Raw genomic sequence first — 18,912 nt, 5'->3', positions numbered from 1 at the left:
ATATCTATAATCTCCCAGCGTCCAATCACGGCTCTTCACTCGAGAACGATCTCTTCTCGCATTGGTCGGGAGAGCGCTCAATCTCGCTTGTGTCACCAGCTGTCTCCTTGCCATATAGGGGTGTGTCGTGACGTCACACAGACCGTTCTGAGTAAACAATCTGAGACAAAAAAAATGATCCCGAAACACAGAATTTTAGGCCATCAATGCAGGCTTTCGACTGATCTATTAAAACTAGTAATCAATTACTTTGTACAGTATATAAAAATGGTGGCACTGTGTATATTTGAGTTTCATTTGATTTCATATTTGTTTTTATGTCCAGTGTCAAATTCTGACTGTTCTTTGTGTTTTGAAACTGCGTTGTCCAAAATAAATGATTTATGATTTACCGATGCATAATATATGAAAGTTCCAGCATCCCCTCTCCGTCCTGGCAACTGCTAGTAACTGATAGTAGACTATAGCCAATATATATGCTAATAGTGTAAAGTCAGGTATCATCTTATTTGGCTAATTGATCAAATATTTTATTATTTATTTACAATATTTTCATTATTGGGACGCACTCACCACATTCGCATCAATGTTGTTATCCAATCTTAATGTACCTGTTTTTATTTTACCGTGTGATTGTGAAATGGAATATCTGCAGTACATTTATTGAAGATTATTTGTTACATACACTTGCAAAGATTCATTCAAGACAGTGACCTATTATGACAAATGAGATTAGTGTTTTTTTTGGGTTTTTTTTGTGGCTGAGAGAGTTATTAAAAAAAAAAAAACTTTGCAATTTTGAATTTAAAAAAAAATGTATACATGAAATCTATTTAATAACTGATCGATAGATAAAAAGTGCTGAAATTCAGAGTTGAATTCGGAAACACCGTCAGTGGTGTAAGTCAAAATGAAAACAGAAAATTGATGAATGGTTCAAATGTATTCATTCACAACGACTTCCTGTGTGTTCCACTTAGCGCCAAAAATGGATTAGATCCCTGCCATTTATGGAATATACTCTGTGCATATGTCCTTGTTGTTTTTGCAATTTTTGGCTGGGTGCCACAGCAAGTCACTCGCATGATTTGTTTGGCACAGTTTTGATGCCGGATGCCCTCCCAATGTTCATCCGGGCTTGGGACACAATGTGTCAATGTACATCAAAAATGATGACACCACTGCAAAATTACCAATTTCTCAGATTTTGCTTTTTCCGAGGTCACTTGAGGCAAATTCACATTTTTGTTTGATTCTATAAACTACTGACAATATAACTCATACATTCCAAATGAAAAAGCATTTATTTGCAGAAAACGAAAAATATCCCTAATATGAAAAAAAAAACTGCTGTTGTTTTTTTTTCTTTTTGTCTCATTTTTTTCCCCAGAGCTTCCTCTATTTATATACATGTCCATTATGTATATATACTAAAGGGTGCTAATGGTTTTAACATGCACACTATACATTGAGCCCGTCAAGTGTTAGGTTGCGTGATATGTCTTTGCAGCCTGAAGCCTGTGTGTGCATGTGTTGGAATCTAGGCCATCGCTTGTGGCTTTGTGTCTGAGAGGCGGATCAGTCTATATGAGGGGCAGCCAGGCATATGGGCGGGTTTTATGCGGGGAGCATGCACACACACACACACACACACGGGACGACAACCTTCTCATCCTGAGTTGTGAGGTTTTATGTGGTTTCCACACTGTAGTGTAAATAAATTTCAATCGGAAAAGTAGACATCCTGGCTTTAAAGTGAGCACAAATAGTGTCTATGTGACACACTCTACATCATTATGTTCTGGCTCTCTCCATCCCATTTTAATGCTCTGCATGCTCGCTACCCCACAAACACACACACACACCACGCTCTCTCCTTGAGTCTTGGAAACAGCTGGAAAAGCAAATAGTCAGGCTGAGCGTTGGCTCCCTTGCTCTCACACGTGACTGGACCATTACTTGGATGAATGCAGGCCTCACACTATTTCCTCAGCCACAGTTGAAATGCACAAGAGCACACATCTAAAGGAGCGTCGTGGCCGCTCCCTCGCTAATTCTAACAGAGTTGAGGCCACACACGGGGATCACACAGTCGTGTCGGACATCGATTCTCCTCGCTTTACGTCTCTCGTCTGTCTCAGAGCAGTCATCGACAACTTAGCACCTCTCAACAAACCAAAGCCATTCAGAATTCACCGCAAGTTTATTGGATTCTGCCCAGTGAGGCACAAGGGAATAGGATAGCTGTGCACAATTGGGTCAGTAAGTCAGTCCATAGATAGTGCAATACACAACACCAGCTTTTGCCTTGATTTGACAGCCACTGCTTCCTTATCTATTAATAACATAAATGAGTGACCTGCTACATCGTCACTGACTCAACTCATGATGTGCTTTGTCTTTTTGTGCAAAATCTCATCCAACATTTAAGCCACCGTCATAGCTGTCAAGCGAAACATCTGGATTCCTCACGAGGCCTCCGGTCGGTCAGCTAGCGTCAAGTGATTATTTACTCTATGCGGCGTTTTGCTTTTTCTTTGGCTTGTGACACATTGAAAAAGAGGAGGAGCCTTAACAGTGGCTGGCTGCAAAGCGGAGCTAAAGCGTGTACACGAAGCAAGCTCGTGTTCAAAGCACCCCGTGTCCCTATACTTTTGTCCAGCATCAATGGGCGCGTCGTCACTGGTCATCAAAGTTATGACAGTGTTTGTTGCATTTACTGTATATTCAACAGGGATTTTTGTTTGTTTGTTTTTACACTTCTGTGGTGATTAAGAATTGGAAATATAGAAGCTACGGTACAAAATGGTCTCACATTCAGAACATTCTGATGGATAATTTCACGCCTTGTTGAGAAACGTGTCTCACAAGTTCATCACCGCACTAAAAATGACACGGTGAACAGTTTGCAAATGCAACGGCGTTACCGAATAAGCTAACAGTTGGGCGTGGCTTCTTCCATTTCTTCTTCTCGTACGACTACTCTTTCTTCTTCTTTGCATTTTGCAGCCGTCTGGACGCCCTGTGGCTCCATGCTGCCTCTCACAGGTCAGTCTTGGTACTACCACAGCTATCGTTGCATATGCGGTGTGCTGTATTGGTCATCTTGCGTACATGGTGATTTTTTTTTTTTTGCTTATTCTCGCATTATAGAAACTGGTTTAGATTTTTTTAAAATTCGGGTTAACTTCTTTTTACAATTGCATACCTTTTCAGCACGCACAGATGTTACTCAAAACATTGCGCTGTTCAGTCATCGATGACGGTGACAGTTTGACTGCAACGGATTACTTCAATTTCTATGATCACCTAAAGGGAAAAATGAATCCTAAATGTGGAAGTTCCATTGAGGTTATACTTGGGTTTCTATTCCACTATGCATACCTGGAGCCAGTTCATTTTGTGGTTATAAAACTGCACGTGTGAAAACAAATCTCACCATATTTCGAGTCGAATCTACACAGACACAGTGCATACACAAAAGAATTTAACACAGACATGATGATAAGCATGAGGAAGAGAAAAGAAAAACTGTGAGGGTGTGGTCAAAGTGCTTAATAAAGATTCCAACAGAAGCTGGTATCCAGCCAGCGTCCATAAGTGCAAAAAAAAAAAAAAAAAAAAAAAAAGGATTTGATCACAGACATCACCTGTGGGACACAAAGCAAAGTGCTTGTTCACAAACAGTGCCTGACACATGTGTATCGCAGCAAATAGCACGGAAAGAACTTCAAGTCCAAGAACATTTGGTACCGAAATAAAAACCCACAAACCTCCAAGATCCCATTGACGCTAGAGCGACAGAACGTCTGTACCACTTACCACTTTATTCCTCTGTAGCCTTTCTTACATTTCTTATTGCGTATTTTTCTTGTTTTCTTTATTTTTTTGGGCGCATTTTCATAATGGAACTGCTTCAATATAACTGATAAAATGTAATAATTATTTTCCTGCTTCATCCTTTAGTTAAATGTCAGACCAATTATGCTGGCGTCATTGGTGACATCTCTGTCTCCAGATATATGAAAGCCGTCCTGTATCCTGTGTGTTAAATTCCCATGTTAGTGCGTTAGAACCTTTATTTCTGTAAGTACATAGGGCCTGATGCACTAAACAATTGCGTGTCCAAAAACGTGGCGCCAACTTGATGTGGAAGCTGATCTAGCAGTCGGATGCAGCCACGATTGCGTCTGCCAATCTGCCTTTTAGGAAAAGCCGTCAAATTTCACGGCGAAAGGCTGACGTTTAGAGTATTTTTATTGCTGTGAAATTTCACCTGAGCAGTGTGTCGGGGTAAAGTTAAATCAAAAGGTCATTTTCAAGTCTGTGAGTAACATTCAGGTGCTTCGATGGCATCCTGGCTGAGAGAGGAAGCACGGCAAGGCGGAGGGGCGAGCGAGAGGCCACAGGCACGTGAAACAATAGAGTGCCGACAACTGATCAATGTTGGGCTGTTGTTGCACAACACCCTCTTCTTTTGTTTTCTTCTCCTGCTCAGTTACTTTGGCGTTGACATTTCAGCGCGCTTCATCCAACGCATATCACGCGGCAAGGACATTTTCCCCCGTCGCTCGCCGAGTGACAATTTGGCTTCCCGTTTGATCTCTGCCTATTGCTTGTTTACTCTTCTGACTAAACACCCCCGAAACACAAGCCCACCGCTTCCGGCACCTGCCCAACGTTGCTTTTGACCTTTGCCCCAGTGGGCTTTGTCACAAGTTATGCAGAGAGGAATGGCAGTGTCAGATGAATCCGCGAGTGTTTGCAAACGCTAAAGAGACCTACCGACTTCCACCACCACAACAAACTTTTTTATTCTGTCCGTGTGTGTTCACAACATATTGAAAGCGACTCGATGGAACCTCACCTGGCAGCAGCACCAGCAGGAGACGCTCGGCTGCTTTTGCACGAGGATCAAGCTCGACAAAGGCCGCTATAATACAAACTTGATGTATAAAAAAATGTGGTTTAGGCTGAGTAAGACTGTACACAGCCCCCACTTTTTTTTTTTTTTTTTTGTCGAAGAATTTTTGTCCTTTGATTCAATCTCAATGATGGATGAAATTATATACTTTGACTCAGTCCACAAGTCAGTCTCCTAACACTGATGTTTTGTTGTTGTTCTATGAAATACCGCACAGACCGCATTTTTTTTCCAAACAGGATAGATGCAAGGAGAGCGCAATAATGTTCTCGCTTTTAATCCTCTTAGGAAGCTGTGCCCAACCACCAGCCCGCGGGACGTTCATTTGGTAAAGGGCCACACCGAGTGACAGAACCAAAAATATGTTATTGATCATCAGTCTCATCATCAGAAGAAGTTTCGTTTTGAAAATCAGGTGCATCCTCCTGTGCCTCTGTACGCAGCAAACCGCTCATCTTGCTCACAAAATGACGTCTTTGGAGAGCTTCTTTGAAAAGGAGAAATTGGCCAAATGATGAGACAGAAGAAGAGCAGACAGCGGAAATGCCGGACTCAACCAATTCAGAATTCAACAGATAATTAACCGATTGTTTGCTGTTTTATTCTATGGGATCCCCAGAGATTCCACCAAATTCCAACACATTCATTTATTACTTATGAGACAAATTTACAGTGGGTACAGAAAGTATTCAGACCCCCTTAAACTTTTCACTCTGTCTTATTTGGCAGCCATTTGCTAAAATCATTCAAGTTCATTTTTTCCTCATTAATGTACACGCAGCACCACATATTGACAGGAAAAAAAACGGAATTGTTGAAATTTTTGCTGATTTATTAAAAAAGAAAAAGTGAAATATCACACAGCCATAAGTATTCAGACCCTTTGCTCAGTATTTAGTAGACGCACCCTTTTGAGCTAATACAGCCTTGAGTCTTTTTGGGAATGATGCAACAAGTTTTTCACACCTGGATTTGGGGATCCTCTGCCATTTCTCCTCTCCACTTCTGTCAGGTTGGATGGTGAACGTTGTGGCGGACAGCCATTTTCAGGTTTCTCCAGAGATGCTCAATTGGCTTTAAGTCAGGGCTTAAGTGCAGCAGAATGTTTTTTGTAACCTTGGCCAAATCTGTGCCTTGCCACAATTCTGTCTCTGAGCTCTTCAGACAGTTCCTTTGACCTCATGATTCTCATTTGCTCTGACATGCACTGTGAGCTGTAAGGTCTTATATAGACAGGGGTGTGGCTTTCCTAATCAAGTCCAATCAGTATAATCAAACACCGCTGGACTCCAATCAAGGCGTAGAAGTCATCTCAAGGATGATCAGAAGAAATGGACAGCACCCGAGCTAAATATATGCGTGTCACAGCAAAGGGTCTGAATACTTCTGGCTGTGTGATATTTCAGTTTTTCTTTTTTAATAAATCTGCAAAAATTTCAACAACTCCATTGTTTTCTGTCAATGTGGGGTGCTGTGTGTACATTAATGGCGAGAAAAAAATGAACTTAAATGATTTTAGCAAATGGCTGCAATATAACCAAGGGTGAAAAATTTAAGGGGGTCTGAATACTTTCCGTACCCACGGTAAGTCCCTCCTGACTCCACTGCTGCATTTTCTGACCTCCCTTTTTTGTTGTTGTAAGCCACATTCAGTCATTTAGTAATGAGCTTCACCCACAGATCAACGGGTGACTGAACGGATTTCTGCTTTTTCTCTCTCTCTCTGTCGCTCTCTTATAGGAGACACCTTCTTTGTAAAGACCTGGATGTTCACTCAATTATGTTGCCTCGCCTTCAGTCCATTCATAGGCAGAGCCATGTGATAGGGATCACAACATCCTGCAGCACATGCTAAGCTCTACCAGTGCGACTAAACATGTGACTCCAGGATAATGTTTGGGAATGACGATGATGGGTTCTCGGTGAATATACGCACCAACCGGCCATAACATTTAGATCACATGCAAAATGGATTGATATCCAATACAAGAGCTGTATCAAATATTGTCTTTCTACAGAGGTAATTATGCTCACTTTTGATTGACGTGGCACTATAAATTGTGGTTACAGTGAGTCCAAATGATTACAAATTGCTCTTATATACAGGGTCTTCCAAAAAAGATGAGATCATTTGAAATATGAATATCAGCCTTTGTCTGAGGAAGACAAAATTAAATGGGTTTCGTGTTGGAAAAAAAGATGGCAAAAATGACAACAATAAACAGATTTTATAACCGATTTTACAAAAGTTCACAAACGAGCTGTATCGTCAGCCTAATAGCCATTTTTTCAGCAAACAGAAAAAAACCCACAACAAATGGAAAAAAAAAAACCAAGAAGAGTCCTGTCACCTCGATTCAACTTTTTTACAGTACATTGGTATTTTTGATTGACATTGTGACAGCACAGGTTTGACAGTGTCAATTAAAAAAGCTCTTGTGCTGGATAACATTATATTGAGGAAGTTGTCCCAATGTTGTGGCTAGTTGGTGTATATTTAACATCCATCCATCCATTTTCTGTCCCACTTTATCCTCCCAAGGGTCACGGACGTGATGGAGCTAGTGGTTTTATTGATTTTTTCACTTTATCATATAATTGCTGTTCTTTACCAATAAATTCATTCATCTGAATTTGCTTCCGTTGTTGTTATTTCTAAAGTGCTCTGTAAATAAAATTGAGGTACGAGAATTAAGTTAAAGTAAGGATTTGACTTTGATTTTGTAAATAAATGCTCAGGTCTGGTCAGGTCAGGTATGGATATTTCTGCTGTTTTTGTTTTACCTGTCTTGAAGGTATATAGTATGTAGGTATATATATATATATATATATATGTGTGTGTGTGTGTGTGAATAAGGAATATATATATATATATACACAACCCCAATTCCAATGAAGTTGGGATGTCGTGTTAAACATAAATAAAAACAGAACACAATGATTTGCAAATCATGTTCAACCTATATTTAATTGAATACACTACAAAGACAAGATATTTAATGTTCAAACTGATAAACTTGATTGTTTTAGCAAATAATCATTAACTAAGAATTTTATGGCTGCAACACGTTCCAAAAAAGCTGGGACAGGTGGCAAAAAAGACGGAGAAAGTTGAGGAATGCTCATCAAACACCTGTTTGGAAAATCCCACAGTAATTAATTGGGAACAGGTGGGTGCCATGATTGGGTAGAAAAGGAGCTTCCCTGAATTGCTCAGTCATTCACAAGCAAAGATGGGGCGAGGTTCACCTCTTTGTGAACAAGTGCGTGAGAAAATAGTCCAACAGTTTAAGGACAATGTTCCTCAACGTACAATTGTAAGAAATTTAGGGATTTCATCATCGACGGTCCATAGTAACATCAAAAGGTTCCGAGAATCTGGAGAAATCCAACATTGAATGCCCGTGACCTTCGATCCCTCAGGCGGCACTGCATCAAAAACCGACATCAATGTGTAAAGGATATCACCACATGGGCTCAGGAACACTTCGGAAAACCAATGTCAGCAAATACAGTTCGGCTCCACATCCGTAAGTGCAACTTGAAACTCTACTATGCAAAGCAAAAGCCATTTATCAACAACACCCAGAAACGCCGCCGGCTTCTCTGGGCCCGAGCTCATCTAAGATGGACTGATGCAAAGTGGAAAAGTGTTCTGTGGTCCGACAAGTCCACATTTCAAATTGTTTTTGGAAATTGTGGACGTCGTGTCCTACGGGCCAAAGAGGAAAAGAACCATCCGGACTGTTATGGACTCAAAAGTTCAAAAGCCAGTTTCTGTGATGGCATGGGTAACTTACACATCTGTGAAGGCACCATTAATGCTGAAAGGTACATACAGGTTTTAGAGAAACATATGCTGCCATCCAAGCAATGTCTTTTTCATGGACGCCCCTGCCTATTTCAGTAAGACAATGCCAAACCACATTCTGCACGTGTTACAACAGCGCGACTTCGTAGTAAAAGAGTGCGGGTACTAGACTGGCCTGCCTGCAGTCCAGACCTGTCTCCCATTGAAAATGTGTGGCGCATTATGAAGCGTAAAATACGACAACGGACAACATGAAATATCTTGTCTTTGTGGTTTTATTCAATTAAATATAGGTTGAACATGATTTGCAAATCAATGTATTCTGTTTTTATTTATGTTAACGCAACGGCCCAACTTCATTGGAATTGGGGTTGTATACACACACACACACACGCACACACGCATATAAAAAAGAGAGACCAAAGACTCAGTGGCAACCCAGACCATAGTGCCTTGGAGCCAGAGTTATACATAGAAAATTACACACTGGCCTTCCAACCCCTCTGGTCTCACTCTTTATCTCTCTCTTTGTCTCTCTCTCTCCCTTTCCCTCTCGCTCACTGAAAAAAAAAAAAACCACACGCACACACACACGAACAGTGCACAAATGTATTCAATGTGTAAATATGTAGATATTTGAATTAGGGCTGAGGAAAAAAAAATCGAATAACTCAGTTAAGTCGACTTCAAAAATAGGTCAAAAATACGTCAACACGGAGGAAAAAAAAGAAAAAAAGGAATAAGTTCCGCCCGCAGCCGTGTTTCACACGGACATTTATTGCAGACGGATGCAGTGTTGGGCCACTGATACACTTTGCTAAAACGACAGAGAAGCGTTTGTATGTGATTTTTAAGACCATATTAGATGTGTAATGTACATTTAACATGATGTATGAGTAAGCTGAATGGTAGTAAACGTTTTCTTGTAACTTGAAATGTCGCTGGCGCGGTAATGCTAATCGCGAATGCTAACTGTTCAAAAAAGGCTGATTTTGTCAGCCACGTGGACTCGAGTCACATGACTTGGACTCGAGTCATGAATTTGATGACTTTAGACTCAATTTGACAATAACTTACAAGACTTGCAACTTGACTTGGACTTGACCAGCAATGACTCGTGACTTCACTTGGACTTAAACCCATTGACTTGAAAAGACTTGCTTCTTTGACCAAAGCACTGAGATACCAAAATTCATTGTTTCACACACTACCTAAAGTAATGGTTTACTTACTTACTGACTTACTTGTGACTTGGTCCCGCGGCGCAAGTGACTAAATTTGGGAAGTTGCACAAGTTTGAATGAACAAAGTTGGAATATTGATGATTTATGACAGTGTTTACTTTCCGCAATAGCAAATCAAAGTCGTTACAAGGCTAAAAAGAAGTATGTATTGTATTTTAATGTTGGTCATGACGGTGGTACATGGGGAGCTCAGACTTTTTTGGCGGTACTTGGTGTAAAAAGTTTGAGAGTCACTGCTTCGTGCATGTAAACGTACCGCCTGTTGTGTTCCTTGCATCTGTGTGAGCGCCAGCTGTTACGCAACCAAAGCTGACTCTGAAATGTTTTAAACAGCTGAGTGGTTTTGTTGTTGTTTTATCGAAAGAAGCAGCCATTGTTGTTGGGGCTCCTCAGGTGAAGCAATGAGCTCCCTGACACGTTCAGGTTAAATCATTCATGGGAGTGGGGAAAAGGGACTTGTTTGTGTGTGCGCATCGCTGCGAGAGACGAGCTTGGCCAATCTGTGAATAAATGTTTAAGGCGAGCCTTAAAAAGAAGAAAAGAAAAAAAACCAAGTGCGAGAAAAAGCACAACCTAGTTTTAATGCAGAATGATTCCACTTACATGTTCACGATGTGCTGAGACAATTTGGTTCAGGTTTAGTCAACTCCTTAACCCGCTTTGAGGTAAATGTTTAACTGAAGAGTGCGTCTGCTTGCACACTATAGTGCACATCGGACACGAGATGAGGGGGAGACAATGTTGTCACAGAGAAATCCAAAAGGGAGGAAGAAGCACGCATACGAATTAACCCAAACTGAACTTTGCACACACATGATTATTATTTGCATATCCACGCATTGCCCAAACCGCATGTTCAGTTTTCCTCCACTGGTGTGCTTTTGTATTTACAGAACGGTTCCCTCGTGTGCTTGCTCATCAAATCACTCAACGATCACATGCTCCTCATTTAGTGCTCACTTAATCTCCATTTCTGATTACACGAGCAAACGTTTGTTGAGCATTTTGTCAATTTTCTGTTTTGTTTAGCACAAGACGTAGTGAGGCTATACAGTATGTTGTGATCCATTTGAAGACATAAAAGTGCGTCTTTAGCATATTTCTAAAGTACCTATAGCTCACGGTTTGCAACCCACAGTTAATGATATGCATCCATTCATTTCCTATAGCGCTTGTCCTGTTTAGGGTTGCGGGTGAGCTGGAGCCTATCTCAGTTGACTGATGGCCAGCCAATCACAGTGCACATATAGAGACAACTATTCCCACTCACATTCACACCTAAGGACAAGTTCGACTCCTTAATTAACATAACACGCATGTTTTTGGAATGTGGGCGGAAGCAGGACGAGTTGGAGAAAACACACCCACAAAAAGGGTGACAACATGCAAACTCCACACAGCAGGAGAGTCTGAGCAGAGATTCGAACCGGGAACCTCTCCACTGTGAGGCAGACATGTTTATCACATGTGCATGTGTTATATTTTTCTTTACAGTCAGAATGATTTCATCCTTTATTAGGCAGATATATGTGTCATGTTTCTCCATACTTATTTGTATTAATTAAAACAGTTTTGATTTCTGTCAATGTGAAAAAAAAAAATTCCCTATTTGTACTGAAATTTAACAGCTTTACTCTAATCATGTCATTATTATAATAATTTTTATCATTGACTGGCTGGGAGAAAGCACATGGTTTCACTTCCTCTCTACGGGATTGGAGGACGTGTGCGTAAATAGGATTCTGTAAGTAATTGCCGCTATATGACGCTGTTTTCATCTTTTCCAAAGCAAGAGAAAGGCCAAATTCGTAATAAAAGTGGTAGTTCTTTGGAAATGTCATTTTCCTCTCGATAAAGAAAGAGCTCCTTATTTTAGATCAAATAAAAGTTGACATGTTTGTCAAATGACCATGATCTATTAGAAGAAAGGTCCAGGGATAACTTGCTGAGAATGTTTGGGTTTGGTAGAAACATTTATTTTGCAAATAAAACCCCACACATTGTCTGGTGAAATCACACTCTCGCATCCATCTCACGTGTGTACTTCAATGGCAAGCTGTCAATGGAATTTTGGAGAGAAACATTTGTAGAGATTCCAGATTTTCACGCCTTTGGCATGCAATGTACTATTGGGAAGTAGGGAAATGTGTCAATTCAAGATCAGATGGTCTATCTATATCAGAGTTATATCCCGCAGGCTTCGTCACGCATCGTCACACTCCACAAGTCCAAAACTCCATCTTTGAAAAAAGCTCTGGTCAAACGTAAACTTCCCGTTAGGCCATCCAAGGCCACACATTTGGATAGCGTTAAAAGTAACCCTAAGCAAAGCATTAACATATAACCTGTGTAAATGTATCACCGTCACACTTCTCAGGGTCACATAGAGTACGTCAGCTTAAGCTATCTGAAAGAAAGTCCCACATAACTCCGCCTCCTATGTCAGGATCTTCTATTTCTACACCTTGAAAATTATAAGACGTCAATGTGGGGTGGTCACTTTCGACCATAATGGGATATTAGCTTCGTCCCCAGACTAAACCGAAACTGCTGGCTTCCTGCACTTGCTCCTCACATCTCTCCACATTGCCACAGTTCGGTGAAGTGAATGAACCTCCCCTCCTTTGCAGCCCAAGTGAGGGAGTCTAAAGGAGACAAATAATGCATCCCCCCCCCCCCCCCCCCCCCCTACCATGAATTGTAAACGTTTATTTATTTACCGTTTATTTTAAACGGTTATGTGTCTTAATAAAGTTATCGGAAATTCCCTGGTTAAATTACACACACGGAAAAACATCGACAGTTCTTGAAACACTTTGGTTGAAATTACTTTTATCTGATCTCTGCTCACCACGACATTCCATTTGTTACCATGACGACCAGGGGCGGCGCTAGGGTGTTGCATTACTTGTCAAACAGCCGCGTCCCAAGAAAAACGTGAGCCTCCATAAAGACAGACATTTTCACTTGTGGAATCGGCACTTCATCACCAAGTCGGCAAATAACACTTGTCAGTCAGTGTGCTGATCTGTGCACGTGGTGCATGCAGGGTACACCTCGCCAAGAGAAACTTGCTTTTTACACTTGATGGGTGGGCAGGCACAACGGAGACCCAACTCACTGTAAAAAAATAAATAAATAAATAAAATAAAATAAAATAAAATGATTTTGGAAAGTGGTAAATAAAATCCATGCAAATGATCAAAAATGTACTTGATCGTTTTAGATGGTAAATGAATTATAAACTAAAGGGGAAATTAAACTACCTATTCGTGGCGCACGTGGGGGGGCATATGCCCCTCACTTTTTTTGCCTTCCTTTTTGGTGCTCCTTTGCTCCTTTTATTGCATGTTTTCTCATCCTTTTTTATTGCATAGGGGTGGCGTCTACCTGAGCAGTTACACACAAATGATGTCGGCTTTGTTGGCTTGCAGAAGAAGCGTTAATGGCCTACGAGCAGGAAGCCCACGCTTCGACCTTCCACAGATGGTTAGTTGCCAGGCTGCCAAATTTTCTATCAGCACCAGCATCGATCAACGCCCGTTTGTTGTGAACCAGCGTGAGTGACGTCATCACACTCTTGTGTGGCACTGCTGCGTTCGAGTGCGCCAAGGAAATTGGCCAACTCTTCGACTCCCGCTCCCCCGCACAGTTACAACGGGTGCGCTGAGGTATCGAAATGATACCGATTGATTTTCTATTTTTTTGGGTGAATCAGTACTCGGTAGTATCGACCGATTTCGGTACCCTGATACTTTTGCCCAAAAAGTGTATCTCAAAGCAAATTAAGGAATGCAGCACAGGAATTCTAGGAATCTCCTGCAGCTTTTTGTTGTACAAATAGCAGTACTAATATTGATAAACACGTCCCGTTAGCAACGCGAGCATATTGAATGATATGCATGATTTCTTTTTGATTCAAGTGTATTCGAGTGGGGTTTATTGTCGTGGGAAACATTTATTTTTTTCCACATCGGCCATGCATCCAATCTTGTCAAGTGATGCAATGTGTTTCTCCAGAGTGCCTTGATGGTTCATGAGCGTTATAACATGAAAAACAAAAAGATGTCTGTCTGTTTGACGAAAATAAGGCTAGCTCTGTGTCACAGGAAAAACACAAAGGGCAAAACAACACTGTGTCATCCAAAAAGTTGTCAACTTTCGCCACGACCGCAAAAAAAAAAACAAAGCGGCGTTGAGACAAAATCAAGCACACGTTCCCACTTTGATGGCCTTATAAAAGTAATAGCATTGTATGAGGATGACCTCAGGACCATGATGAGAAATGAATGTCGAAGATAATTCAACACAGATGCATTATCACTTCAGCATTCGACCACTGGTGGCTCACGAGGCTGCTTTTGTTGTTGAAGACTGCGCCGATGGAAGGCCCTCGCATTATTTAAACGGCTCGCCACGCCGTGTTCTAATTAGCAGCCAGGCCGCCGCGCTCTCGTATCCTTGCCTGACTTATTCTAACATTGCCAAGAATCAACTTCAGTTCGAGCAATGAAGCTTCCCGAGGACATTCATTTCAGCAGCAAGCATATGATTGAAATGTCGAAGAAACAGAGCATTTAAAAAAGATTTACAGCATATTCGGTGCTCTCAGACGGAGAAAGTAGAAGTTGAAATTGGACCGCGAATCAGACAGCTGCCAATGAGACTGCAGCGTAAAAAAAGCGGCTCTACCCTATCAGTTCATGTCTGGTCTACTCAGAAAGGCCAAATGATGATTTCATAAGTGCAACAACAACAACAACAACAATTAAAAGTAATAGGAAAATATTTTCCATGAATATCATTAATACAGCTCACTTCACAACAAGCAGCAGGTTGGTATAGTAACAAATTCTTCTTCTAAAAAAAACAACAACAAAAAAAGAAGCATCAAGCTGTTTATTGGCACCACAAGTGGAAGTTTACTGTTCAACGAAAAGTCAAACAAAGGGAATGATATTTAAAACAAACACATAGTTTTGCCTTGATAAAGTCCATTTAGCCTAGTGCTAAAAAAAAAAAACAATGCAAAACATAAGCAGATAGTCTAAAGAATAATGTCATATAACCCTTCAAGAAAGGGATATTTAAATACAAATGGTGGAGCAATAGCTGTGGAGTGATAAAAAAAAAAAATCAATATTCACAGGGGTATATTCTTTATCCTCTGTGAAGAACAACTAATTACACACTGCAGAGTAACTTGTGACTGTCTCCATGTACTGCATATCCGTGTGTTTGTGTTATAAACACCAGGTGGAGCAGCACAATGTCCATCGAATTGAAGCAAAAAAATGTCGCAAAAACTGTTTACTTCTTATTTGTTCTAGTTCTGCTTTGAATTGAGTTCTTTATTTCAATGGTGAAAAATGAAAAGTAGTAGTTAGTTATTCTGTATATTTGTTCATGCCATAGTTGTTCCAATTCCTAACCCTTTGCCCCCGGTCTTATTTCTAATACAGTGACAGTCTATACAGCCTACTACACCGATTCCAATCGTATCCCTGAACAGCCAAAGTCCAACACATTGATCGAGACCAGCAACTCTTGTCTTAACCTGTCAAATGTGCGTGTGTGTGTGTGGTCTTTAATGGGTCAAAGGGAGCTTGGGGTCACGTAGGAGGGGGTCGACTCACATGTTAGGGATTGTGAGAACATGGCTGTGTGTGTGAATATGTGCGTGTTTCTTCACATGAAGCTGTTGGGGACATCAGGTTACCCTATCCTCGCACCCCCTCGCTGTCATGGATGAATGAACAAGAGACACACAGAGAGAGAGAGCGAGAGAGAGAGAGAGAAAGAGAGAGAGAGCTATCAACTCGTCTTTGAAAAGTAAAACCATTTGGTGCCATTTCCACCTTGAGAAGTACAGGCACGAACCCAGGTTATCACACATTCAACAACAGAGCTTGTTTTCCAGTCATATGGCGTCCCAGTAGCTTGTAACATATTGACAGCGAAAGCTGTTTTTCCACCTGACCTTTTCACTAAAAAATGCTTCATGAGTCGCCACTGATTTCCTTACTCGTCATCTGACCGGTGAAGGTTTAAGGGTCTCAGAACGTTTTTTTTGTTGTTGTTGTTGTTTTTTTAAAATAGGGCCAGCAATTCAACGTTGAAATCGTGTAAGGGCTCCGTGCAAACTGTGAGGATTATTGGAAGATGATTTGCAAATGAACATAGCCTGACCATGCATCCGCTGTGAACAAATGTCACATCCAGCACGTTAGCTGTATTCTCTTCGATAAATCGCTTAAACCGTCTGCAATAGCGTTTTTTCTTCTGTATGATTTCAGTTGTTGTACCAACATCATTTTGTACGGGAAGCGCTTTCATTTGTGTTCTGATGGCCCTCGGAGCAGTTCCAAGGCTAATATTGTGCAGCTGAGCAAAACACTGGAATGATTTGAAATGACTCACTCTGCTCCATACTAAGGGTTGTACGAACTAGTCGTCTAATCAAACGTTTCCCAACATTTATTGAGCCAAGACACCTATTTTACATGAAAGAAATCCCGCGGCACACAACCGTACAAACATGTCACAAAAATGTATGACGACTGAAATGATGAGCTTGTCTCAATTTACTCACAAATGGATTTTCCCCGTGTGAAATCTTCCCTTTTTAATTGAATGCAAAGCAAATATACTCGCAGGTTATTCTGTTATAGACACAGGTTTATTGTACCTTCTGCCATTTTATGGAAGAGCATTTAATTGTTATATGCTACACGTCGCCGGCATAGCTAGATTAACAAAGATAGATTTGTAATTAATAAATAGTTTTCTGAAAAAAATTAAGTGAAATTGGATAATTTCCCGCTTAGTTGGGCACCACTGGACTACTCAACTTTACTACTCCACAATGAGGTTTAGAGCGTAAAGTCTAGTCGCTTATCACTGTTTGTTTTTGTTTGTTTTTTTGGCTTTAGGATGATGCAGATCCGCTTGCAGCAGCACATGACTGCGCTGAATTAAATCAGACCGTCACCTTAATTGGTTTGAAGTCTTCTATTTCTGAATGTGCAGCTTTGGTAAGTGAGGGTGAACCAGTAAAGGGGGGAAAAAAGCCAAGCTCGAGCAGGAATTTCGGTTTCCCCGCTTGGCCAAGTTGTGCAAACATCCAGCGGCAAGCACACTGAATAAAATGATTTTTTTTTTTTTTTCTCTCTCTCTGGCTGGTAATAAAATACCATCAGGCAAAATGGGCCGGGCCTTCACCAAGCCCACCTCATTGCTAATGTGTTCTAACATGTTATGTTCTGCATGAATTCGATGTATAATGAAAATAGATTCTCCCTCCTTTGATGTCTTTTTTAAAAATTACATTTTGCAAACTTTAGTGGATACTGTCAGAAACAGCCAACAGTTTCTCCTCTGAAACAGTCTCTCCTCTCACAGTGTAACGATATGGTAAGTGTCGCCTGGACACAAGGGGGCACTATTGTACAAGGACTGTGGATGTGAAAGTGTACCGAATGAAGTGTCCACTGGTTATTTACTCCCCCCACGCGGCATTGGTTCGTCATCACAAGCAGAGGCGTTTTTAACAATTTTCCGACTGGTTTCAAAGAGAGATTCGTATGTGAATATTAGTCTCAGTACGAGGGCGACGGAAAACTATACAGCAGGTGGTGGCACCATCGTTTAAACTTTTTAGGACGTCCTTGATTTTCCGGCCTCAACCTACGCGGTTTCGAGACTACGAAAGGCTTAGAAGTGTTTTTCAATTTAATATTTACTGTAATTATGATTTTTCTAGTCCATTAGCGTTTCGATATGATCCGATTGGGTACACAAATGCGGGCGTTTCTGAATTCCGTGGGTCATTGGAGCGACATCACGCGAGTGTGATATGTGATTGGTGGAGAATGCGGAAGGGAGCGGGTTGTGCCATGGAGCGGAAAGGGGGCGTGGGGAAATCGTTTTCGTCGGACTATAAATATGTATTACTGACGTAATTAGTGCGCTCGACCAATGTAATTAACGAAAAGCATAGTAGTTCGTCATGTTTTCTTCTTGCCAGACCGATAGTATTGTATATAAACAAAGCTATAAGGTTGGGGAGGCAACCAGTGGTCCCATGGTGTAATGGTTAGCACTCTGGACTTTGAATCCAGCGATCCGAGTTCAAATCTCGGTGGGACCTCGTCTTTTTAGAAATGATAACCCTCCATTTCTACGGTACATAAAGTAGAAACGTTATGTACAAGGGATAAATTGTACAGTATTTATTTCACTGAATCGGTCCCACTCTAACATTAAATTGATTAAAAATAATGTATATGTTCAACCTATGCTATCGACGTTTAATGTCATGCGTTACAATTAACGACTCTTTCACTAGATAGTAAAGGTACACTTAATGTGTCTATCCACCTGTTTCCTGACATACAACAAAATAACTTTATGTTCAGCTAAACAGGCTCAGATTTCACACCGATTCAGTACATTTGCGATGAAATTGAGACGAGATCATGATTTCAGGACGTGACATTTTGCTTTGGCGGTGTGCTATGTGATTTTTCTTATGTGAAATGTGTGACCTGGCTTAATAAAAGGTTGGGAAAGACTCACAATGGTCTCATGTCGACAGCGCTGCCATTACAATTTATGGTTTTCAAAGGGAACTATTACACTAATACAGTACATGCAATAGCGCTGTCACATCTATTTTCTATTTTTTAAATGTATCCTTTGTTTTGTTGCGGATAATGATAACAGCGATAAAATGTGTTTTGTGACCAAACTTGAAATGTCAAATTTAAACTGCATTATCCTCAAACCACAACACTATCTCACTATGGTGTGAGAATGCAGCCTGTGACCTTAGGGTTGCCGGCTCAATTCCCCAGTCGACATTGAGATATGAGCCACCACCCCCTCGCCGATTGAGGAAAACTAGAACTGCCTGGGCTCCCATAAAGGCCGTG

The 18,912-nt window shown here is 40.9% G+C and overlaps 1 non-coding gene across 1 annotated transcript; it reads left to right on the top strand.

Moving 5' to 3' along the window:
* The first annotated feature begins 18,056 nt into the window (after window positions 1-18,056).
* Window positions 18,057-18,128, top strand: trnaq-uug (transfer RNA glutamine (anticodon UUG)). Its single transcript has one exon. It is a non-coding gene; the product is annotated as a tRNA-Gln (tRNA).
* The last annotated feature ends 784 nt before the right edge of the window (window positions 18,129-18,912 follow it).

The sequence above is a fragment of the Phyllopteryx taeniolatus genome, chromosome 1, assembly GCF_024500385.1.
Source record: "Phyllopteryx taeniolatus isolate TA_2022b chromosome 1, UOR_Ptae_1.2, whole genome shotgun sequence".
NCBI classification, from domain to species: Eukaryota; Metazoa; Chordata; class Actinopteri; order Syngnathiformes; family Syngnathidae; genus Phyllopteryx; species Phyllopteryx taeniolatus.
This window is presented reverse-complemented; position numbering and strand designations above follow the sequence as displayed.